The 27,984-nt window shown below is 34.5% G+C and overlaps 1 pseudogene; it reads right to left on the bottom strand.

The window, feature by feature from the left end:
* Nucleotides 1-27,984, bottom strand: part of LOC133674687 (uncharacterized) — a 186,535-nt pseudogene that overhangs the window by 109,231 nt on the left and 49,320 nt on the right.

The raw sequence follows: 27,984 nt of genomic DNA on the forward strand, positions 1-27,984 counted from the left end.
AAAAAAAAAACTGACCCGGGCGACCTAGTGACCCAATCAAAACCCGGATCTTGGACCGAGCCGGCTCTAAAAACTATGGTTTATACCTTAAAAAGATTTATTTTGATTTCATTTTAAAATATTTTATTTTGAATTTAATATATTTTCATTTATTAAATATACTCCTTTCTTGAAGGGTATTTTAACTAAAAAAAACTCATTACTTAATTGGAACAATAAAAAACATTTAGTATATCAAAATGAGAAAAAAAAATGTGTACTCTATTGATTAAAATAAAAGGAGTATCAATATCGAAAAAATAACACATTCGTCAAATAAAAAAAAGTTGATGAAATGTGAATGAAGTACTTAATTGGATTTTTTTTATAAAAAGGTCAGTATTCTTAAACAAAAAAAAAGTTAAAAATCACAAAAAAAAATATATTTAATATTGATGTACTAATAGTATAATCATCCTTAATTCCTCCCGTTATCTTTAAATTTTATAAAATTCTTCCATCAATATCATCTTTTTAGAAATAGAATTGTAAGTCTTTTATAATAATAATAATAATAATAATAATGCATTATACTAAGAAGCTTTTGATCGTACAAAAAAAAGTCCTTAATAGAACCAAATCTACATAAAGTTTGCCCTTAAATTCTAATTGGTTTATAAGCATCCACTCTTTTCCTTTTGAAAATAGAGTTTGCCTTAGACTTTTTTCCTAGTGCATAATCCATTGCCTTTAAAATTAGTGAAGTAGTAAATTATTATTATTATTATTATTATTAGTACAAGTGTTTCATTTTTGTTAAAATATTGATATAACTTCAATTTATACATAAACCTATTGATATCTTTTATCCATAATCTCTGTAATAATTATATAAGAAATAGTTATAAATTTGTTTTTTATATTTTTTAAAAAATATCTTTTAATCTATCCGTATAATTATATATTATATTATTATGACAACAAAATGTACCATACAAAGTAATACACATAATCAAACTCTTAAAACTCATTTGTCTTAATTTACCATCCAAATTTATTTGGTGAAATTAATTTGTGTTTGTGTTTAACTAAAAAAAAATAGTAGTAATATATTTCAAATACAAAAACTAAGTTTTCTAGATTTTTCTTTCTTTCATTCCATTGTTTCACGCACCGCTTACATTTAACTATATAATGCAATAGCAAAAAGCAAGAACTCTTTATTTTTCTTTCTTTTCTTTTAGTATATGGTTGCTTAGCCAACACAAAATTCCTCATTTTTTTAATTTTTGCACCAAAAGCACAATTTTCAATTCAACATCTTCTTTTTCTAAAAAGAAATAGACAAAAGCTTAAGCCAACATTTTTCATCTCAGTCCCTAATTATCTCTTTCTTTTCTTTTTTGTCAGCTGTTTTAGGAGGAAACCCTAATTTTTTTTTTAAAAAAAAGGCAAAACCCTTAATTAGCCTAGGTGGTCAAATAATCGAAAGAGGTGAAGAAGAAGAGACGTAGAGGCCTTGCTCTTGAATCAGTTTAGTAGACGATGATGGTGCTAGAGTTGGATATAAATTTTCCTTCTTTTGATGTCTTTTTTATTCGGCAATTGACCTTCAGATTTGATATCTTGGCTTGAGAGGGTGAGTGACTTGTTAGACACCATCAAAAACCACCTGCCACGACCACTTAACCTTTGTGTTGCAGCCACTTGCCATTGTCCACGCCTTCATGTTAATTTGGGTTTGAGTTTGGGTTCAGGTATGAATAGTATAAAATCATATCCATGAGTACCTATAGTCATCCCTAATTATTAGCCCCATTTTTTTTTTTTCAAAAGTAGGTTGAATTCTTTTTTAAAAAATAGTTAATACTAGATAATTGACCTAAGCTAGCTATGGGTCGAACTAAAAAAGCATTTATGTGAAAATATATTTTCTAGGCTAGGAAAAACTCTTTGACATTGTTATTAAACTTGACTCAAAAGGTCAAACTTTAAATCTCTTGACCATACTTCTCAAATTAAATTGTGTGAGAGTTACCTCTTTTTTTTTTTTTTGGTAAGTTGACGTATGTATTAAAAGAAGAAGATACAAACATTATAAGGGGCATACCCCAGATTTACAATGATAACAGAAACATAAAACAACAGATGGCTACAAGCTAGCCACCGACCATAACACTGAAACCTCACTGGATTCGTTAGGGAAACCAATACAACCAGCTAACTAACAAATTAAGAATCTATGGTATTCACCCTCCAAGCTCGTTGGATCCTTTTGTTTTCATTTGTTGGTGCGACATTCCTCATCAAATCAAGCTTATCACGAATGATACATTCGATTTGATTAAAGACCAAATTCGAAGTTCTAGAAATTCCAGCAAAGATCCTTGCATTCCGTTCTTGCCATACATGATACACTGTAGCTGCAAAACTCAGTTTACGAGAAAAATTGACGAAACTCTTGCCATGCCAAGAGACAGTGGCCCATCGAATCCATTCATCCCAGCCTTTTGTCATTCTTGGAATGTCGCATCTGTCACAAACATCCCACCAGATCGCTTTAGTATAGGAGCATTCAAAGAACAAGTGGTTGTGATCCTCATTGTTGCGGAGACAGAGCGAGCATCTATTGGGACCATGTATACCAAACCGATGAAGTTTATCTTGAGTTGTGAGTTTCTGTTGGACAGCCATCCATAGAAGAAATGAATGTCTTGGAACAGCATTCTTGAACCACACAATGTCATGCCATTCAACCATCTGACGATGACGTCTTAGTTGTTCCCAAGCTACTTTGATCGAGAATCTGTGATTTGGTGAATCCAACCAAACTATCTCATCCTTTTGCCCCATTTTAGGATTAGAATTGGAAGGAATAGCTTCTATAATGGGGTGCCAGCCAATAGCTTGGGTGGTAGGAGTTTTCCATTCTGAGTTATGAATTAGCACATTCACCTTCGCGTTCTTGGCCATACCTGAATCATAGATGAATCTTTCCCCGTAAGAATCCGCGAGTGGGCTGTGAGGATGCCAATTGTCAAACCATAGAGAGGTTGTCATTCCATCTCCTATGATGTACTTCATCTTCGGCCATGCTAAGGATCTGAGCTTTAGAATCTTTCCCCAAGCCCAAGAGCAATTCTGTGGTGTCTTGATTGTCCAGAAATTCCTACCTCGCAACAGATTGGATCTGATCCAAGTAGACCATATTGAGCCATCTGAGTCATTGCACAGGTTCCAAATGTGTTTCAACAAAGCAATCTTGTTCCATTCTGTTATCCGTTTTATTCCTAGCCCCCCCTCCTTTTTTGGAAGACATACCTGATCCCAAGCCACTTTAGCCCCAGTAGTTCTCCTATCTGAACCTGACCAAAGAAAGGATTTCATAATTTGCTCCACATTTTTAATTACTTGCCCAGGTAAGAGAAAGAGAGATGCCCAATAGACTTGTATGGAAAATAAGACTGAATTAATCAGTTGTACCCGTCCTGCATATGAGAGTGTTCGACAAGTCCAATGTCGAACTTTAGAGGTGATTCGATCCACGAGGCCCTTACAATAAACAGCCTTTAGTCTGGATGAGAGAAGAGGTACTCCCAAATATTTCATAGGGAGCTCCCCCTCTCTAAACCCAAGAATATGAATAATTTGCTCCTTCTCAGCATTTAACACACCGCTCAAGAAGATGTCACTTTTGTTTGGATTTGGATACAGACCTGATAGGTCTTGAAACTTTGTGAGCACCGTTCTGATCATACGAATTGACTTTACATCCCCGTTGCTAAAACTTTGTGTGAGAGTTACCTCGACATGTTCCAGTTGACTTAGCGAGTTCGAAGACAATTTGGATGACTAGAAAAAATATGGTTTGACTTTAAAAAAAAAATTAATATGACATCTTTATTTTAAATATTGAGATTGTGACATATTAGATCGATCCAAGTTTCATGACTTAACCCGCCAAACCCGTGACCCTGGTCATAGACTTCACTAAGTTTAATAACTTTATTCTTTTAAGCTATTTTTACTTAATTATATAATGATAAAAATAGACACTCATAAAATCGAGCATGGATCAAATATCTGGATGTTTGTTTAAGACCTCAATTACCCTGTATATAGCAAACGAAAATAAATTATGAAGTTAAATTCTCAATCAATCCAATTTAACTTGCCAAACACGCGATCCACATAATGGATTTCAATAGGTTTAATAATTTTTTTAACTATTTTTTTTAATTATGTGATAGGCCTGCATTTAAGATGAATATTTTCCATAAATTAAATGTATCTTATATTATTAGACATATTATTATAAAACATGCTTTAGTTAAGGAGTTATTTATACTTCAAGTGCAAAATGATGATATAAAACCTTGATAAAAATACATTTTTAAGTACTAATCACACCCCCCAACCAGCTTATTGCTAGTCTCTAGTAATTAAAGCGTTAAAATAGAAAAATAATTTGCAAGTTCCACAAAGCAAGGTATTCATCATTCAACTTCCATTAATCTATCCAAATAAACAAACTCTCATTAAATTTATATATCTACTTCATACTGTTGAAATAAGATATTAATAAACCTTTTTTTTATGTGCTCAATATATGAAAACATAGATGATGGGGCTTTTATTAGAAGAAAATAATATTATGTGCTAATGTTTTTCTAAGGTTAACTTTCTTGGGTTGAGATTATTATCTTTTTTCTTTCTTTTTTCTTTTATTTAATATATATACATATAACTTAAAACACAATGCATCTTTAACCCATGTAATAGCTTTTGGCCAATGACTTCCAGACCAGTTAGTATTAGGGCATTAGGTGTTGAGACACCCCTTCGAGCTTAATAACTCGGGTTGCAGATACTGATACGTAGATAATGCAATGTTTGATTCCCTTAAGCTTTTCTCCTCAACCCATGTAACAAGCGTTGGGCCAATATCTCCCAAGTCAGTTGACTTTAGGGTATTAGGTGTAAAAACAACTTATCTATGTTTTTATCATTATTTTTTTGTTTTTTTGTTTTTTTGCAAATTATATACTATCCATTTCCCTTAGTTGTTACTTTTAACAAAAGAACATAAATAATGTAATAATCCAATGTGCGACCCATAATCATGTGTTAAAGTGTGTGTGTGAAAATAAAGGTTTAAGAATACTTGTTAAATTAGTATATAAGCAGAATCAATTGATAATAATGTGAGAGTTTGTAAACTTGAATATTTCAAGAAGTATTATGATAGACATTGTTAAGAATATTTACTAAGATGCGTCTCAAGAGTCACTTTAACAAAAGAACTCCTTGACTCTGCCATCTTAATAACAACGGTTTTGCAAATAAAAAACACAGTTAGTTAATTTTTTTTAGGTATCGACTACTCTTTTTCCCCAACAAAAACAAGACATTGTCCTCAATGTTCTAAGGTAGAAACATAGAGTATAGAAGGCATCACCTGAAACAACGAACACTGATAAACCTGAAACACACTTAAACAAGTATAAGAAATAACAAAACAAAATAATAAAACAAAACGACACAAGGTTTCACAAATGAAGGCTCAAATCCAATCTTTCATCCCTATAATTGATCCCTTCATCAGTCGTATAAATTGATCAACTTTGGAAAGTCGTAAAAAGCTTAGATTGGATTTGAGCCTTCATTTGTGAAACCTTGTGTCTTTTGATTTTATTAATAACATATTATTTTGTTTTGTTATTTATTATATTTGTTTAAATATGTTTCATGTTTGTTATTTCTTATATTTTTCTTGTACCCATATGTACAATGTGTATTTGTGGTTGTGGCTCACATCTTCTCTTGGTTTTACGTCCAAGAACAACTTAAACGCCTTTTATGGGTTGGGGATAAGCTTCCCATCCAGTTTTCTTAAAAATAAAAAAACATGGTCTTTTTTAGTCAGATTCCTAAGACTAAGTCGATCATGTTCTTTATGAAAATGGGGCCATAAATCATGAATTGCATGATGCACATCTCCACTATGATGCATTTCAAGATTTGATAGAAGATTATTATCTAAAGACTCCTTACTCAGTCCATCCTTAATGAATTGTATTTTATCTTCACGGTTTATAAATGGCATTCCTAAAGAACGACATTGTGCATTATAATTGCATCTCGCACATCGGTGACAAACTTTCAGTCGTTTGGCACGACGTTGCTTTGCAAAAGTGCTTTTACCTGTCCCAAGCATGTATAAAATAAAAGAATTGGAAGACTCACTTGATAATCAGATATTTGCTTCAATCATCCAACGAATATCTTCAAGAATTCTATGGTTCATTAACAACCTTAATCTTTCACACCTAGCATAATAAATTTTTGCAATCGCATTTGGAGGCAAAGTGAGAAAATACTTTTTCAGTTTTTGAGTGAAAGTGGTGATTTGTCTTTTAAAAGAGTTTGTTCTGTGAGACGGAAAAAACTTCCTTAAAAATTGTTGTTGCATTTCATCCCAAGTACAAATGGATCCTGGTCTCAAATTTTATACCCATGTTTTAACTTTATCTTTTAATAAAAAGAAAAAAGCTTTAATCTAATGGTGTTCATGCTACAATTTGAGTCATTATTAGTGTTACAAACTTCTTTCAATTCTCTCAAATACAATTATGGATTTTCTAGATCTAAGTTATGAAAAGAAGATAAAAGTTGAATAATGCCTGACTTAAAATTGAAGTGAGATGCATCAGGAGGAAAAACTATACATGAAAGTGTATAGTTTTTGTAGGATTCATGTGGTCTCTAAGTGTTCTAACTCGATTATTCTCATTATGAAGCGACTGGTTATCTTCTTCGGCCATATTTTCTGAAAATGATGAAGATATCCTACAAAGTCTACCACTTAATGTACGTAACCAAACTCTCATGCACGTGTAGAAAGAGAATAAAAGGAAGAAGAAAACAAAACAAAAAAAAAGAAACAAAAGTTATATACAAGAAAAGTGAAAAGAGAAAATAAAATAAATATTATAATTTATACAGGAATTTACCTCCCACAGAATTTCTGGACAATCAAGACACCACAGAATTGCTCTTGGGCTTGGGGAAAGATTCTAAAGCTCAGATCCTTAGCATGGCCGAAGATGAAGTACATCATAGGAGATGGAATGACAACCTCTCTATGGTTTGACAATTGGCATCCTCACAGCCCACTCGCGGATTCTTACGGGGAAAGATTCATCTATGATTCAGGTATGGCCAAGAACGCGAAGGTGAATGTGCTAATTCATAACTCAGAATGGAAAACTCCTACCACCCAAGCTATTGGCTGGCACCCCATTATAGAAGCTATTCCTTCCAATTCTAATCCTAAAATGGGGCAAAAGGATGAGATAGTTTGGTTGGATTCACCAAATCACAGATTCTCGATCAAAGTAGCTTGGGAACAACTAAGACGTCATCGTCAGATGGTTGAATGGCATGACATTGTGTGGTTCAAGAATGCTGTTCCAAGACATTCATTTCTTCTATGGATGGCTGTCCAACAGAAACTCACAACTCAAGATAAACTTCATCGGTTTGGTATACATGGTCCCAATAGATGCTCGCTCTGTCTCCGCAACAATGAGGATCACAACCACTTGTTCTTTGAATGCTCCTATACTAAAGCGATCTGGTGGGATGTTTGTGACAGATGCGACATTCCAAGAATGACAAAAGGCTGGGATGAATGGATTCGATGGGCCACTGTCTCTTGGCATGGCAAGAGTTTCGTCAATTTTTCTCGTAAACTGAGTTTTGCAGCTACAGTGTATCATGTATGGCAAGAACGGAATGCAAGGATCTTTGCTGGAATGTCTAGAACTTCGAATTTGGTCTTTAATCAAATCGAATGTATCATTCGTGATAAGCTTGATTTGATGAGGAATGTCGCACCAACAAATGAAAACAAAAGGATCCAACGAGCTTGGAGGGTGAATACCATAGATTCTTAATTTGTTAGTTAGCTGGTTGTATTGGTTTCCCTAACGAATCCAGTGAGGTTTCAGTGTTATGGTCGGTGGCTAGCTTGTAGCCATCTGTTGTTTTATGTTTCTGTTATCATTGTAAATCTGGGGTATGCCCCTTATAATGTTTGTATCTTCTTCTTTTAATACATACGTCAACTTACCAAAAAAAAAGAATTTACCTCCCCGGCATCGGCGCCAAAAACTTGGCACGATCAAAGAGTTGATGTCTTATCCTAAGTGCAGGAGTGTCGAAGTAATAAATAACCCAGCAAGACCGGGGTCGAACAACGGAGAGATGAACTATATAAAATTATAAACAATAAATAAAAAGGAGTTGAAGAGAACTTTTGAGATGTAATATTGATGTATTGATTAAACAAGGACAAAATAATTGTCAAGGTTAGAGGATCCACTAATGGTATTTCAAACAAGTATAGTATAAACTCATTTTATTACTTGACTGGAAACCACACACAAAAGAAGTTCCAATCTGATTATAAATTGTTAACATGATTATATTAATTATTTTATTCTAGTAATGCCAATACTTGTAAATATTATCAGATATTCATGATGATAACTTATGTTAACAACAAATCAAGTTCCTTTCATAGCACAGGTGTCGGTTATACTATACAATTGGGTTATGAAAGTGCCAAGTATTTGTTGTACCAAGGGTTGTTCAACACAAATCTAGATTAACCATTTAACAAGTAAGATATTAAGGGTGAGTAAGATAATAAATACAAAACATGTTAGTATCAAACATTAAAGTCCATGTTAAGTTTATACTGTACTTATTCTTACATCATTACTTATTCTTAGCTAAACATAATGAAAAAGAAGAACATAAATAGACAAGATAAGAACATAGTTAACTAAGTATAGTAAAGGAAATGAAAAACATAAACAAGAAACTACTATAACATGAAATAAAACTTGAACATTCTAAAGAGAGAAAGCAATAAAATGATCTTGATCTGAAAACCAAGATGCCTAAATACATGGCAAATGCCTCCTTTTATAGGCTAAAATTCAGAACTATTGATTTGATGACTAATTGTTGAGTGGGTGACAATCCTTATCTTCTTGTCTGAACAAACATCATTGCTAACATCAAAATTTGAACATATAGTCTTAATGAAAGTTCTGGGAAATTGTCTCAACTTTCCAACAAAATAAGAATCAGCCCATTCAGACTTCTAAAACTCGAGATATGGGCTGAACAATGAACAGTGTCTGGGTTGCAAGATAAATTCTGACTTCTCTGTTGTTGCTACCATTTGAACTCGAAAAGAACACTTTTAAATCTTGAACTCCTCATGAAACTAAACCTATGTCTTAGCTTTCCATACATATAAACCAGACCTAAATCCAAGTTCTACAGCTCTAGTTATGATCCAATAACCGAATGGTGTTTTAGTTTGGATTGAACCATTGTCTCTTTTCTAAGCTTAGCCCTCTCTTTGTCTTCTCAATTTCAGTACTTAAACTCATCAATCAATCCTTTGATTTATGTGATAGGCCTGCATTTAAGATAAACATTTACCATAAATTAAAGGTGTCTTATATTATTAGACATGTTATTATAAAACATGCTCTAGTTAAAGGAGTTATTAATACTTCAAGTGCAAAATGATGATATAAAACCTTGATAAAAATACACTTTTAAGTACTAATTAGAAATTAAAAAAAAAAGCCAATAAAAACTCAATGTTGAATGATAAGATTAGAAAAAAATTAAGAAAAAAATCAAATGAAAAAAAAAGCCAGGTTTGAAAGCCTAGGTGGCAATATGAGTCTTGGATTTTAAATAACAGGCGTTTTCGTAAGATTTTTTTTTCCTCAGAAGCGGGCTACATGTGACCTAACAGTGGTGGCGACTTTTCGCAGACTAGGCCACCTACTGAATATGGACACCACTGTAGTGGCATAAAAATCAAGGTGGAGGTAGGGAATTTGGCTTAAAAATCCATTTTGCAACCTATTTTAACAAATAAAAACCCTAAGAAACATCCTTAAATCTTTATAAATCATTTACCAACTCAAAAACACCTTAATTTAACTAAAAAAATAAAAATCAGCCAACTCAAAGTGAACCAACTGTACCCAAATATACTTTTTCCCTCCATATTTAGAGGGAAAAAGACAGAAAGAGCATATTGGAATGAATAATTGGAGATAAGAAGTGTGAATCCAAATTGCATTAGGAATCTAGCTTGCACAAGAAATCGTAGTGGGATTAGAATTGGTGAAAGAACATTTGTCAAACTAGATCACGTGTACCCTTTGAACCGTATATGGTTGGCATAACCCATCTAGATGAGAGAAAACAACATATTTGAAGTTGTTTTTGAAATCTACCAGCAATCTAGCGCAAGTCCAAGTCATCTTTTCATATTGAGATAATGATATGACAGGTTATTGATGACATTAAAATGGTCCCACATGACCAGAAAACCTCTTTAGAAGGTCAAAGTCCGTGCACAAGTCATTAGAATTAGATTAGTGTCAAGAAACCTTAAAGTAATATATTTATAAATTATTTATTAACTAGAAAACTTCTCCACCTTCTTACACATATGTAACCAACCCTAGCCTTAAAAAAAAAAAAGGAAATCACATAGAATGTAGGAGAAGAGAAAAAATGATTCTATTATTTTTAGAATTATCTTTTTTCTTTTCTAAATTTGTTACAAGCTCAGTTTTTAATTTTAAGAGATTAGTATTCTTGTATTTTAGATTATCATAAGGATTTGTACTTTAAATTATTCTATATCTCATTGAGATATTGGAATATCTTATATTTTTATATAATTAAACTCGATGATTGATGACTGGAATTCTATATGATTAGGAACATATATTTTTGGTTTTAAATTTATTGTTATTGATTAGTTTATGTAGGATGCATGACTAATTAACTTAAGTAGTAGAAGTATCTAATTTTCAAACCCATGTTTGATTATTTGTTACATGGAAAATATAAGTCTTGATTAAATTAACTCTACATGCATTTTAATTATCATGAATCAATTACACCTATCTTAATCTAAATGCTCATAAAATTAAATCTTGCATACTTAATGAAAGTTATTATATGATTAAAGTTGATTGATGCACAAATGTTAGGTTAACTAGAAAGTAAGGATATTGATGCGAATCTTTTAATCACGTGGTCAAGCAACTCTCAACGAAGATGATACTTCCCCAAGAAAATCAAAAATCAAGTTTGAGAAGTGTGACACAATGAAAACCTCTCCCAAGACACCAACACTATTGGAATTGAATTGAATGACACCACAAAGTCAGATGTAATCTCTATCCCAACAAAGACTACGTATTGCATCTTACAAAACACAAGTTTATTTTATAAATACATGGCTCCTTGCTTTTCAACATACAAAAAACACTTATATAATGCTTCAAATAACCCTAATGGATTCGCATATGTGGGTTGATTTGAATCCATTTAAAAAATTGACCCAAGTAAGTAATAATAAACCAAAGATTAAGAAGAAAATAATAAAAATTCAAAATTAATATCCTAAAAATGCTAGAATCAGATTTGTCATCCTAAGAAGTCCAACTTGATATGAATGTGGAATTAATTCTGAAGTCTTGTTGCCTTATTGTGCTTAGTTTCCTTGGTTTACATGGACAATTAATGAAGAAAATCTACTTCTTTTATACTTGCCAATTTAGTTTTCTTCCTAGACTAGGAGAATTATTAATCAATCCTTCATAACTTAAGAAATCAAATCTAGCAACCCTCTAGCATCCTTTGTTAACTAGAAAACTTTCTCCTTTGTTGATAATCAAATCTAGCAACCCTCTAGCATCCTTTGTTAACTAGAAAACTTTCTCCTTTGTTGATAAATATTCTTCTAAATAATAGAAAAGGCAATGAACAAAATTTCCTTGAATTTTAGAATAATATTTTGCTGATTTAACTACTTGTAGAATTAGAAATCGGAAACAAATTCAATCCAAATTACCTAACATCTTAATTAACTCAAGCCAACTTTGGACCTCATGTGACCCAAATCCATATTCATTAATAGAGATTAAATTAGATCCAAAATACACTTCAAAAAAACTTTCTTTGCTATCCAAAAACATCTCATGCATAACCTGTCCTAATTTGACTGAATTACCCACAAGAAAATGATCCAACCTGATTAGTACTTAAAAGTGCATTTTTATCAAGGTTTTTTATCATCATTTTGCACTTGAAGTATCAATAACTCCTTAACTAAAGCATGTTTTATAATAACATATCTAATACTATAAGATACCTTTAATTTATGGTAAATGTTCATCTTAAATGCAGGCCTATCACATAAATGAAAGAATTGATTGATGAGTTAAAGTACTGAAATTGAAAGGACAAAGAGATGGCCGAACTTAGAAAAGAGATGCTGGTGCAGTCCAAACTGGAACACTGTTCAGTAATTAGGTCATATCTGGAGCTGCAGATCTTGGATTTAGGTCCATTTTATATGGATGGAAAGATAAGACATAGGCCTACAACTTTCATATGGAGCCCAAGATTTAAAAAGGCCGTTTTCAAGTCCAAATTGTAGCAACAACAAAGAAGTCCGAATCTATCCTGCAGCCCAGATACTGTTCAGTGTGCAGCCCATATCTCAAGTTCTAGAAGTCAAAATGATCTCAAATGTTTATCCTCGAAAGATGAGACAATTTCCTAGAACTTTCATGATTTAAGTTTGTTCAAATTATGACGTCATCAATGACGTTTTTGGCAGACAAGAAGATAAGAATTGTCACCAAGTCGAGATGTGGCCACCCACTCATCAATTAGTCAACAAATCAATAGTTTCGAATTTTGGCCTATAAAAGGAGGCATTTGCCATGTATTTAGGCATTTTGGTGTTCAGATCAAGATCATACTCTTGCTCTCTCTTTATATTTTGTAATGCTTAAGTTTTGCTTATATTAATCTCTTGCTTATGCTTTTCATTTCCTTTCCTTGTTTAAATACGTTTCTTTCTTTCATCTCTTGCTTATGCTTTTAAGTTAATCTCTAACCTTGACAATTACTTTTTATCCTTGTTTAATCCTTACATCAATATCATATCTCAAAGCTCTCTTTAACTTATTATTGTTGTTATTGTATTATTGTTGTTTATAATTTATACAATTAACCTCCCTGTGGTTCGAGCCCGGTCTTGCCGGGTTATTTATTACTTCGACACTCCTACACTTGGAAAAACACATCAATCTTTTGGTCGTGTCACAACCCATCATCCATAAGAATCTCAATTTGACCGTATGCATCCCTAGGTAAAACTCCATCATGAAAAGCCCAAAGTTGAACCATATCAACAACCAATTTCAAACACGTAACTGAATGATTACTATAAGAAATACAAGGATGAACCTGAACCGTATCAGATATGTAAAATTTTTTTTTCATTTTTTATTTATTTATTATCATAACTTATATTAGAAAATATATCTAAATTCAATGATTGATATTTTATTAACATTGAGAAATACTTTATATAATTGAAGTTAAAACATTTTTCTCTCTATTTCTTACATTTTGTCGGTTTGCCTCTTATTTTTTAGAATTGATTTCTTTAATTATTAGCTTTATAAGTTGTTTCTAGTTAGTTTAGATCATAAACAAACCCCACTTTTAATTACTTATCATTTAAATTGTTAGTTAATTTTATCATATTAGTATATTTAGTGCATTAGTACTTCGTTTGCTTTTATCTAAACTTAAATATCTTATTTTGATTGAGTAATTAAGTTCTAACACATGTATCTCTAAAAGACGATACCTTTACTTTCTATACCACATATCATTAATTTCAAAGGTTTAAATTTGCACAACTTTGACTCATCAAAATTTTGGCATTATTGTCAGGGAAACTAATCATTTTTTGCTTGAATCCAGCTTATGTTGTTTAGTTTAGCTTATTATTGTGGGTTGTATTGTAATTTTGAAGAAGAAAGACAACCTAGCAAGGAAGAGTTAGAAAGATTTTTACCAAGCATAAATAGAGGCACTAAATCAATCTCTTCGACAATTATTCGATCAAGAAAATGATATGATAAATATTGTGAGGGATTACATAAAGTCCATTACAAGTATAAGTTTTGCATCACCAAATATGCATCATTTGGCAAATGAGCTAAAAGAGAACAGCAAGAAGACTTCATATCACATATTTTAAAAAGAGTACCACCAACAAATTCCATCAACAAACACTTTAATATGACCATCCAACATCCTCACACTCTTAAGGAGCTTACTGCTCCAAACTAGAACCAATAACAACCAATAACCACTTTGCATTAAATTTTCACAAATTGATGTTTTTTTTTTTAACTTAAGTCTGGTCTTATTCATTTACTTCTTCTTATGGCTTTGCAAATGATGATGCCCATAAGAATCTTAAGGGATTTCATGTTGTTTGTTCAAGTATCAAACCTGCTAGGGATCATAGAGGAATAACTAAAATTGATAGCCTTTCCTTTCTTTTAGAAGAAATTGGTAAATGATTGGTTGTATTATCTGCCACTTGGATCCATTACCTTATGGGAAGAGATGCAAAGATATTTCCTTGAAAAATACTTTCTTGCATCTAGGGTTTGGAAGTATAAGAAAAGAAATTTATGGAATAAGGCAAATGAATGGGGAATACTTGCATGAGTATTATGAAAGGTTTAATAAACTATGAGCTTAATTGCTATTAACATTAAATTTCTGAGCAACTTATCATTAATACTCTTATAAGGAACTTAATCTCCATGATAGGAGCATGATAGATATAATTAGTGGAGGAGCTTTTGTGGAAAAAACTCCTGAAGCAACTAGAAAATTGATATCCAACATGACTGCCAATACTCAACAATCTATTTAATAGGCCGTTAAACATATCTATTAAACATGTTAGTGAGGTAAATTCTTCTAATTTTAAGCAAATATTAGATACTCTTATCTCTTCGATGTGTTGTTTGGTGACATGTAACTCACAGGTTAAGACTTGTGGAATTTATGTGATGCAAAGACATGATATTGAGTCATGCCTAACATTTCAAGAAGTTAACATTATGGAAAGGAACTCACACTCACAACACAAGTATGATCCCTATTCTAATACTTCTGGATGGAGGGATCATCCCAACTTGAGATATAGAAATCAAGAAGGTGGTTTTGCATCATAAAATCAAGGTGGCAACCAACGACATACCCAATATCCTATTGGTGTGCTTGAGGATGTGTTAGTGCAAGTTAGAGGTCTGGTATTTCCTGTTGATTTTTACATTATTGATATGAAAGATGAAAACTTATTTAATTCATCACCCATTGTTTTAGGAAGACCATTTCTTAGAACAATCAGAACTAAAATTGATATGCATATGGGAATATAACTATGGAGTTTGATGGTGAAATAATTAAATTAAATATTTTCAGTGCCATGTGATTTCACTTGATTGTGACAATAAGCCAAAGTCTGGATTTGACTTGTAAAAAAAAAAGAGCTAGCTATTGATAATGATTTGGTTCATTCGGTTATGGTATTGCAAGCTTTTCAAGCTATGTCACACAGGTATAACGTATTTTATGATTTACTTATCTCCTATAAGAGGTTTTTACCTGTTATTTTGCAGGCATCTAGACTTGAATTGAAACCTTTACCCGATCACTTAAAGTATATATTTTTAGGTAACAATTAGATGTTACTTGTGATTATTGCAAAGAACTGAACAAATATACAAAAGAAAAGCTTGTTCATGTGCTTCGTGACCATAAAACCCTAATTGTATGGACCTTGGTTGGCATTAAAGGAATTAACCTTTTCACTTATATGCATCATATACTTTTGGAAGAGAACTTAAAGCTAACAAAAGAGATGCAAAAAGTGTTTGAATCTGCCTATGATAAAGGTGGTAAAGGTTGAAATCTGAAAGCTTTTAGATGCTGGAGTAATCTATCATATTTTGGATAACTAGTCCAATCCAAGCTAAGCTTGAACACACATAAAGATCACTTTCCTTTACCTTTCATGGATCAAATTCTTGAGAGATTTGCAGGTAAGTCTTACTATTACTTTCTTGATGAATATAGTGGTTATAATCAAATTGTTATTACACTCGAAGATCAAGAAAAGACTACTTTTACTTGCCTCTTTGGTATTAATAAGGATCAGCCAAACACCAAGTGTAATCATGCCAATGACCTATTGGAGGTGCCAATTGGGCCAATTACAAGAGCAAGGGCAAAGAAGCATTGAATGGGCTTATACAGAACATATAGAGCAAGATGGACCTAGAGGAGCTTGGGACATCTAAGGAGCATGAAGGATAGCCTCTAATTCAGGTCCAAGAAGAGCCTAATTCCTGTGGAACAAGGGTTGATGTGTTCGGGCCTATACTAGTCATGTTAAGCTTGTTTTTCCTAATGATATAAGGATAGAAAGTCAGCAATTTGATTCGAGCTTAGGCTAAGAAGGATTATTTAATGTTTTTCCTAGCCTAGGAAGAAAAGTAATTAAATCAGCAACAAGGGGGAAATTTATTTTCTTATTTGTCCAAGTTAAATAAAGAAATTCAAGCTAATCGAGGATCTAAAGGGGGCGGCAACACAAATTTTTCGAATCAGATTTCTCCTAGCTTATATAGGACTTCTATAGGCATAGTTATTAAACCCGGCTCGGGTGTTGACCCGGCCAAGGGGCCGGGTCCAGGGTTTCATGGGTCAACCCGGAAAAATTAAAAAAAATAAAGTTTTAATATTTCATATGAAAAAATTCATGTAAATATAGGTTACACATATTGTAAACAATAAAGTTTAAAAGAATATTTTAGAAAGTTTTTTATTTCACATTAAAAAGATATTATGTTAAGCTTTTAAGTTGAAGTATTTAAACCAAAAAAGTTTTTTCTCCCACATCGAAAAAACTTAACTTCTTTCTTGGGAACATAGAATATATATACTAATAGGTAATCCTTTTTTTTTGGTAAGTACTAATAGGTAATCCCACATTGAAAAAATATAACTTCTTTCATGGGAACATAGAGTATATATACGAAAGGGCTTCAAATCCCACATTGAGAAGATACTATGTTATCTTTTTAAGTTAAAGTATTTAAACCAAAAATTTTTTTATCCCACATTGAAAAAACATGATTTTTTTCTTGGGAACATAGAGTATATATACTAATGGGTTTCAAATTCCACATTGAAAAAACATAACTTTTTTCATGGGAATATAGAGTATATATACGAAAGAGCTTCAAATCCCACATTGAAAAGATACTTGTTATCATTTTAAGTTGAAGTATTTAAACCAAAAGGTTTTTTTATCCCACATTGAAAAAACATAATTTTTTTTTTGGGAACATAGAGTATATTTACTAATGAGTTTCAAATCCCACATTGAAAAAACATAAATTTTTTCATGAAAACATAAAGTATATATACGAAGGGGCTTCAAATCCCACATTGAGAGGATACTATGTTATCCTTTTAAGTTGAAGTATTTAAATCAAAAAGGTTTTTATCCCACATTGAAAAAACATGATTTTTTTCTTAGGAACATAAAGTATATATACCAATGGGTTTCAAATCCCACATTGAAAAAACTTAACGTTTTTCATGGGAACATAGAGTATATATATGAAAGCGCTTCAAATCCCATATTGAAAAGATACTTGTTATCCTTTTAAGTTGAAATATTTAAACAAAAAGGTTTTTTATCCCACATTGAAAAAACATGATTTTTTTCTTGGGAACATAAAGTATATATACTAATGGGTTTCAAATCCCACATTAAAAAAAACATAAGTTTTTTCATGGGAACATAGAGTATATATACGAAAGTGTTTCAAATCCCACATTGAAAAGATACTTGTTATCCTTTTAAGTTAAAGTATTTAAACCAAAAGGTTTTTTTATCCCACATTGAAAAAACAAGATTTTTTTCATGGAAACATAAAGTTTATATATGAAAGGGCTTTAAATCCCACATCCAAGACATTCATTTCTTCTATGGATGGCTGTCCAACAGAAACTCACAACTCAAGATAAACTTCATCGGTTTGGTATACATGGTCCCAATAGATGCTCGCTCTGTCTCCGCAACAATGAGGATCACAACCACTTGTTCTTTGAATGCTCCTATACTAAAGCGATCTGGTGGGATGTTTGTGACAGATGCGACATTCCAAGAATGACAAAAGGCTGGGATGAATGGATTCGATGGGCCACTGTCTCTTGGCATGGCAAGAGTTTCGTCAATTTTTCTCGTAAACTGAGTTTCGCAGCTACAGTGTATCATGTATGGCAAGAACGGAATGCAAGGATCTTTGCTGGAATGTCTAGAACTTCGAATTTGGTCTTTAATCAAATCGAATGTATCATTCGTGATAAGCTTGATTTGATGAGGAATGTCGCACCAACAAATGAAAACAAAAGGATCCAACGAGCTTGGAGGGTGAATACCATAGATTTTTAATTTGTTAGTTAGCTGGTTGTATTGGTTTCCCTAACGAATCCAGTGAGGTTTCAGTGTTATGGTCGATGGCTAGCTTGTAGCCATCTGTTGTTTTATGTTTCTGTTATCATTGTAAATCTGGGGTATGCCCCTTATAATGTTTGTATCTTCTTCTTTTAATACATACGTCAACTTACCAAAAAAATAAATAAATCCCACATTGAGAAGATACTATGTTATCCTTTTAAGTTGAAATATTTAAACCAAAAGGTTTTATATCCCAAATTGAAAAAACATGATTTTTTTCTTAGGAACATAGAGTATATATACTAAAGGGCTTCAAATTCCACATTGAAAAGATACTATGTTATCCTTTTAAGTTGAAGTATTTATTTAAACCAAAAGATTTTTATCCCACATTGGAAATACATGATTTTTTTCTTGGGAACATAGAGCATATATAGTTATATACTAATGGGTTTCAAATCCCACATTTTAAAAAAAAAATCGGGTCTCGTTCGGGTTCGCCCGGGTCATGGGTCGACCCGTCGAATCGCCCGGGTTTGACCGGGCTGTTGCCCCAGCCGGTCTTTTAGTAAACTCGGCCCGGTCTAGTCGCTGGGTCGATCGAGTTCCGAGTCGGGCCAGGTTTAATAACATTGTCTATAGGGCAACAAATTTGATTTTATCATATTTAGGATATTAAATTCGGATTTATTATTGTTATTATTATTTTCTTCTTAATTTAGGGTTTTATTTATATTATTTGGGTTTAATTGTAAGTGGGCCTCATATGAGTCCATATAAGGGGTTCATTAGGGTTTGTTTCAGTATAGAGTCGGTATAAATAAAGGCATAACCAGACAGGTAAGGGAAAATTAGATCAAATCAACTTGAAATTAGCTCAAAGTTGATACTCTGATTATTGGGGTCCTAATTGCACCACATATTAATTGGGGGGTCCATTGGATATTGTTTGCTTTGCTTTTCAATTTTGAGTCTAATCAGGTCTGATTCATAATGTTTTTACGTCAGCATATCAAACCTTATTGTAAATTACTCAAATTTTATATTCTATCCATTTGGGTTGAAATCGCACTATATCTAAAATGTCAGCTCAATTGTACATCATTTACTTTAGGTTCCAAATTCAGACTTAACTCATCGTAAATAGGTTTGTTTTGCGTCATCTTTTGAAATTCGCTTTGTTTTTGTTGTTTTCATTTCTTGCAGTATATTTTCAACATATCTAACATTGGTTGTTGTTTCATTGTTTTACATATTTCATTTTGGTTTTATTTGAGTCTTTAGTTTCCTTCATATTTCGGATAGATTCGTTTGCTACTCGCGAGATTATCATCGCAGTTTCGTTTCACTTGTTTTCTGGTATTTATTGCTTCTTGAGTCATATATACATATTTGGATTGCACTTCTAAATTGGTTCTATTTGGTGTTGGTTTTAGTTCAGCAAGAACCATAAGAAGGTGAAATTAGAGATGTGAGCGTGAAGATATTAAGAGTGTTTAAGCGAAACACAAGGATTAGCAATATTAAAGGTAACACTAACACCATAGTTACCTGGAAGGTCAAATTTGTATGTGTTGTCATTGATTCTTTCTAAAACCTGAAATGAATCATCACCACGAGACTGTAATTTTGATTTCCTTTCCAGCCTACTCACCTCAAATAGACAACTCCATGAAAATCGTTCCTTACGCTTGTGCATCCAAACCCAATCACTAGGTTGGATGACAACCAGTTTATATCCCTTATTTGCTTTAGAAGCGTCAAGTCTGTTCTTTTTCTCTATTTGCAATCAAACTCCCTCATGAAGTTGTCTCACTATCTTTGCCTTCTTTTCACCATCTAAACTTACCCTTTCTTCAAAAGGTTAAGGAATTAAATCCATAAGAGTTGGTGGATTAAAACCATAAACAATTTTAAAAGGAGAAAAATCAGGGTCAAATGCACAGTTCTTTTTTTTTTTTGGTAAGTTGATGTATGTATTAAAAGAAGAAGATACAAACATTATAAGGGGCATACCCCAGATTTACAATGATAACAGAAACATAAAACAACAGATGGCTACAGGCTAGCCACCGACCATAAAACTGAAACCTCACTAGATTCGTTAGGGAAACCAATACAACCAACTAACTAACAAATTAAGAATCTATGGTATTCACCCTCCAAGCTCGTTGGATCCTTTTGTTTTCATTTGTTGGTACGACATTCCTCATCAAATCAAGCTTATCACGAATGATACATTCGATTTGATTAAAGACCAAATTCGAAGTTCTAGACATTCCAGCAAAGATCCTTGCATTCCGTTCTTGCCATACATGATACACTGTAGCTGCAAAACTCAGTTTACGAGAAAAATTGACGAAACTCTTGCCATGCCAAGAGACAGTGGCCCATCGAATCCATTCATCCCAGCCTTTTGTCATTCTTGGAATGTCGCATCTGTCACAAACATCCCACCAGATCGCTTTAGTATAGGAGCATTCAAAGAACAAGTGGTTGTGATCCTCATTGTTGCGGAGACAGAGCGAGCATCTATTGGGACCATGTATACCAAACCGATGAAGTTTATCTTGAGTTGTGAGTTTCTGTTGGACAGCCATCCATAGAAGAAATGAATGTCTTGGAACAGCATTCTTGAACCACACAATGTCATGCCATTCAACCATCTGACGATGACGTCTTAGTTGTTCCCAAGCTACTTTGATCGAGAATCTGTGATTTGGTGAATCCAACCAAACTATCTCATCCTTTTGCCCCATTTTAGGATTAGAATTGGAAGGAATAGCTTCTATAATGGGGTGCCAGCCAATAGCTTGGGTGGTAGGAGTTTTCCATTCTGAGTTATGAATTAACACATTCACCTTCGCGTTCTTGGCCATACCTGAATCATAGATGAATCTTTCCCCGTAAGAATCCGCGAGTGGGCTGTGAGGATGCCAATTGTCAAACCATAGAGAGGTTGTCATTCCATCTCCTATGATGTACTTCATCTTCGGCCATGCTAAGGATCTGAGCTTTAGAATCTTTCCCCAAGCCCAAGAGCAATTCTGTGGTGTCTTGATTGTCCAGAAATTCCTACCTCGCAACAGATTGGATCTGATCCAAGTAGACCATATTGAGCCATCTGAGTCATTGCACAGGTTCCAAATGTGTTTTAACAAAGCAATCTTGTTCCATTCTGTTATCCGTTTTATTCCTAGCCCCCCCTCCTTTTTTGGAAGACATACCTGATCCCAAGCCACTTTAGCCCCAGTAGTTCGCATATCTGAACCTGACCAAAGAAAGGATTTCATAATTTGCTCCACATTTTTAATTACTTGCCCAGGTAAGAGAAAGAGAGATGCCCAATAGACTTGTATGGAAAATAAGACTGAATTAATCAGTTGTACCCGTCCTGCATACGAGAGTGTTCGACAAGTCCAATGTCGAACTTTAGAGGTGATTCGATCCACGAGGCCCTTACAATAAACAGCCTTTAGTCTGGATGAGAGAAGAGGTACTCCCAAATATTTCATAGGGAGCTCCCCCTCTCTAAACCCAAGAATATGAATAATTTGCTCCTTCTCAGCATTTAACACACCGCTCAAGAAGACGTCACTTTTGTTTGGATTTGGATACAGACCTGATAGGTCTTGAAACTTTGTGAGCACTGTTCTGATCATACGAATTGAGTTTACATCCCCGTTGCTAAAAATCATCAAGTCGTCAGCGAAACAAAGATGAGAAATTTTGTCCTTCTTGCATCTCCATTGGAACTTGAATTCTTGGTTGGCACTCATCTTGCAGAATAGCCCCGAAAGGATTTCCATACATAGGACAAACAAATATGGCGACAATGGATCCCCTTGTCTCAGCCCTCTTCCCCCTTGAAAGTAACCTGCAAGCTCACCATTGACGTTGATAGAGAATTGACATGATGTAACACAAACCATGATCCAATCAATGACTGTTCTAGGGAATCCCATTTTTATTAACATGGCGTCAACGAAATCCCACCGCACCGAGTCATAAGCCTTCATCAGATCAACTTTCATAGCACAACGAGCAGGTCCCGTAGATTTGTGATAGCCTTTCATTAGTTCCTGAGACAAAAGAATGTTATCACTGATTCGCCGTCCTGAGATAAAAGCAGTCTGATATGGACCAACTAAGGATGGCAAAACAACTTTGATTCTCCCAGCTAGAATCTTAGCGATGCATTTGTACACTGTATTGCAGCAAGATATAGGACGAAAATCAGTCAACCTTGTAGGATTAGCAACTTTAGGAATAAGAGAAATGGATGTAGCATTCATTTCTTTAAGCATTCTACGAGTCTGAAAGAAGGATCTAACAGCGTTGATTACATCTTCCCCAACTATGTGCCACATTCTTTTGAAGAAACCTGCGTTAAAGCCATCCGGACCAGGGGCTTTGTTGTTCTTCAAACTAAACATAGCATGCTTAATCTCCTCCCTTGTTACATCTTGTGCGAGTAGATGCTGTTGCGTTGAAGACAGTTTCAAGTTAATTGCCGAGTCCATCACTTCCTCGTTCAGAACCCTAGGCATCTGATCCACTCCTAACACACGATTGAAGTATGCAATTACTTCTGATTTGACTGCCTCGTGTCCTTCGACAACCTCTCCATCCTCCCTTGTAAGTGATAGAAGCTTATTTCTATTCTGTCTTCCATTTACTGATTTGTGAAAGTAGCTAGTATTCTGATCCCCCAAGCTAAGCCATTGTATCCTTGCCTTCTGTTTGAAAAAACTCTCTTCAGCCCTGACGGTAGAAGCGTATAGACGAACACCATCCCTTTCTCGCATGCGCAAAATTGGATTCTCATGCGCTGTATGCAGAGCCTGTTGAGCCTTATCCATTTCGTTTTTTGCATCTTTAACTCTATCTGAAATGTTAGAGAAGTGAGCCATATTGAAAAGTTTCAATTCCTGCTTTAGCTTTCTTAATTTGCAACACAGCTGATACATTGGACAACCCCCCGAATTCTGATCCCATACCTTCTTCACCAAGGGCATGAACTCGTCATGATCCATCCACATATCGAAGAATCTGAATGGTTTCTTTATGTTCTGATCATTGCCAATAACCTTTACCACCATAGGAGAATGGTCTGACATACCCGAGGGCAAAAATCTCGCTTCCGATAATGGAAAGTTCAGATTCCACTTCTCATTAACAAGTACTCTATCTAGTTTCCGCATGATCAGATTCTCAGGACATTGGTTCGACCAAGTATAATGCATTCCTGAATACCGAAGATCATCTACTTTCGCTTCTCGAATACATGTATCCAATCTGTCCATGGTACCAGCCCACGTAGTAGACCCTCCTAACCTGTCCGACTGGTTGCGGATAGCATTAAAGTCACCCATAAGAATCCACGGGTTGACTCCCATCCATCACTACGACTCACTATATCAGCCCATAATGCCTCACGTAAGGAAGCATTGTTGTCTCCATAAATAATTGAAGTATTGAAACTGATTTTGGTAGCTAATATAGTGACAGAAACATGAATAGCCTGGTCTGACATTCCAACAACATCCACCTTCACCGTATCAGCATTCCAACAAACCCAAATACGACCACGACAAGAGAAATCATAATTATACAAGAAGGACCAAGAACGCAGAAGAAGTTTAGAAACATTATCTTTATTCTTGTCTTTAACTCGAGTTTCAACCAAACCAAAAAAAGCTATCCTCTCTTGATGGATGAGTCTACGCAATTCTGAATGCTTTATAGGATCATTCAAACCTCTAATATTCCAACATCCAATAATCATAGGAAAATAGAGAGGAGTACAAACAACAACACAAAGATTACCTTGACGTGCCTCCTGGAGAGGAGCCAGATTTCTGATTCTTCTTTGAAGAGGCTTTTGAACCCCTTTTCTTTTTCTCTAGAGAGTCTCAAGCCTTAATAGCTAACTGATTAACAGTTTCCCTTTCGGTGGAATTCAGGGTTTGAGGGGTTGTCATGATATCGGTTGGTTCCCCATCTGTATCACCTCCCATTGCGTCCATATCTTGATCTAAAGCAGTACTTGCAGCCCCTTGCTCCTGTTTCATGTCTTCTCGTAAACTCTTCAAGACAAGAGGAGAGGAAGGATTTTCATCTTCATGACAACCAGCATTGCACACATCTGATGTCGCATGATCATTCATATTACAATCAGGCATATGTATACCAGATGTTGAACAACCATTCTCATCACAATTACCCACTTTAGATGCCAAGGGAGCATTCTCCCCACTCACAGAACCCTTGTTTCGTTTACCAACTACCTGCCACTGAAACTGATTCGGCTTGTTATCCGCAGATTTAGAGTTCATAGCTCCTAGATTCCTCTTACCCTCTGCCACCACTTTAAGATTATCAATGTTATTAGTAGCACATAGCGCTGTGCTGTGTCCAAAGACATTGCAATTACTGCACTTCGACGGTATCCATTCGTATTCAGCTGAAATTGTTATGAATAACCCATTTGGACAGCGAAGATCATATTCCTTAACCAACGTCTTCGAAGCATCTATCTCAACGCAAACTCTTGCGTAACTAAGCCTTTTACGCAACAATGTCGTATGATCCGCATGAAGGGGGACTCCAATAGCACTCGCTACACAGCTCAGCCCCTTAATAGTCCAATACTCGAGAGGGACATTATACAGCTTAACCCATACCGGAACTCTTGCCAAATCATCTTTCAAAAATTGCATGTTCGGTTGCCGACGTTTAAGCACCAAAGGCCTGTTTGCCATGTGCCATGGGGCTCTTTCCAGCACATTAATGGCATGATCAACCGAATCAAAGGTGAAGATGAAGAAGCCATTATCCGAAGACAAAACTTCTGATAGACCGTAGGAGCTCCATATTCTTTTGGCAATAGAATTAACCACAGGATACGGTAATTTCTGCCCCACAAAATGACCAACTAGGGTGGATTTCCAAAATTCACAGCCATCTTCAAACACATCAAGAGGAGGAGCTACTGTCACACGACCATCAGTCATAGTAGGGGGAGCAAAGTGCAGATTACGGACTGAACTAATGCCAAGGGTCTTGCTACCCTCATTGTCATCAACACCAGAACCCTTCAAAGCATTTAAAAAATTCAATTTGGGTCTAGGTTTTAGTTGTTCTTGTTGATGAGACCCTACCTTCACCTCATCAACTTTAGAACCCAACACATGGTTCATTTCTGGAACAACATTAGAAGCTTGGGCAGTAGAGTGTTTCTCTATACTAGCATCAGAATCAGCATGAAACTGAGAAATCCTCATCCCATGGCTATTCAACATATCTTGCAGTTCTAATCTTAATGTATGTCCAGACTTAACTTGATTATGTTGTTCAATGTGAGAGCTAACCATTGGAACATTTTCCACAGAAGAACATAGAGACATTATGGTAGCATACAAATATTAGAGAGAGCAAAATTCTAATAAGATAAACTGAGTCCAAGAAGCAACCTAAGCTCAGAAATAACAGAATTACGAGGCCAATATCTCCCAGCACACTGATTGTAACAAAAATCCGTTCGGTCAAGACGTAGAGTAGGTTCCGAAGAACAACATACTCAAATATGGTAACGATCCAACGGTGAACAAAGGAGATCAAGCTACGACAAACCACTCTGGAACTAGCAAGAAAATTGAAACTTTTCCAAAGAACTGTGATTTAATCTTCACATATGGCAAAGGCCTTCATGTCTATGACAGCCATAACAGAAATCATGAAGAAAATCCATGCAATATGCTGCAATTTCACCACTTCTCTATAGTTCCAGAACTGAAAATGCAGAATAGTAGAAATATTGCGAGATCAATATCTCTTACCTCGTTGATTGGATAACAAATCCGTTCGGTCAATGTTGAGAGAAGGTTGGAAGGAACAACATAGTCAAAAATTAAATGCACAGTTCTATTATAAGCAAATTCAACAATAGGCAAACATTCTTCCCAACTTTTCAAATTCTTTTGAATTATAACACGATGTTCTCTTTGCCTTGCTTATACTTGTTTATGGAAGGAAAAGTTTCAATGAATTCAATTCATTTTGCATGACTCCTATTCAATTCGCCTTGACCTTTCAGGTGTTTCAAAGACTCATTATCCCAATAGATTACAAACTCTTTTGGCCACAAGTAATGCTACCTAGTCTCAAGTGCTCTTACCAATGCATAGAGTTCTTTGTTGTAAGTGGGATAGTTCAAGGTCGCTCCATTTAACTTCTTATTGAAATATGTAATAGGTCTTCGATCCTGCATCAAAACAGCACCTATTCTCATTCCAGACGCATCACATTCTATTTTAAATGCTTTCGTAAAGTCAGGTAAAGCCAAAACATATGCAAAACATAATTTCTCTTTCAAAAGAACAAAAGCCAATTCTTGTACTCTCCATTTAAATCCATCTTCAAGGGTACAGCTATTGTACTGAAATCTTTCATAAAATGCTTATAAAAACTAGCTAACCCATGAAAACTCCTTACCTCACTTACTGATTTGGGTGTAAGCCAACCCCGGATGACCTTAACTTTCTCTTCATCCATCTCGATACCCTGAGCAGTTACAACATAACCAAGAAACACAATTTTCTCCATGCAAAAGGCACACTTTTTATTATTAGCATACAATTTCTCACTACGCAACACACTAAGTACATTACGCAAATGATCAAGATGCTCACTTAAGCTCTTGCTATAGCTTAGAATGCCATCAAAATACACAACCACAAACTTACCTATGAATGCACGCAACACATGATTCATTAAACCCATAAACGTACTAGGTGTATTTGTAAGTCCAAACGGCATTACTAACCATTCATACAAACCATGCTTCATCTTAAATATCGTTTTCCACTCATCACCTTCTATCATCCTAATCTGATGGTACCCACTTTTCAAGTCAATTTTAGAGAAAATACAGGATCCGTATAACTCATCTAACATGTCATCAAGCCTAGGAATGGGGTGTCTATACTTTAATGTTATGTTGTTGATGGCTCAGCAATCAACACATATCCTCCATATTCCATTCTTCTTAGGCACAAGTAGCATGAGTACAACACACGGCTCATACTTTCACGAATGTATCCCTTTTCCATCAGCTCATCAACTTGCCTTTGAAGCTCCTTTGTCTCCTTAGGATTGCTTCTATAGGCTTGTTGGTTAGGAATTAAAGCTCCGGGTACAAAATCAACCTGATATTCTATCCCCCTCAGTGGTGGTAATCCGTTAAGAGTATCGTCGGGGAACACTCCTGCAACAAAAAAATAGCAACAGTAGGCACAAAATGATTAATATCATTAGTATTAAAGTAAGCCTCTTTGTACACGAGTAAAATCATTGGCTTGTTAGTGAAAAATGCAGATCTGACCTCACCCTCTCTAGCATAAAAATTTGGTTGTTTCTTTAGTTTTTCCACACAATTCTCATCACCTTTCCTGATTTTCTTCACTCCTATTGTCTTACCTCCACTCTCAGCCAGATTTGGGTGTTTTTGAGTAGTGGTCGAATGGTCT

The sequence above is a fragment of the Populus nigra genome, chromosome 15 (assembly GCF_951802175.1).
Source record: "Populus nigra chromosome 15, ddPopNigr1.1, whole genome shotgun sequence".
NCBI lineage: Eukaryota > Viridiplantae > Streptophyta > Magnoliopsida > Malpighiales > Salicaceae > Populus > Populus nigra.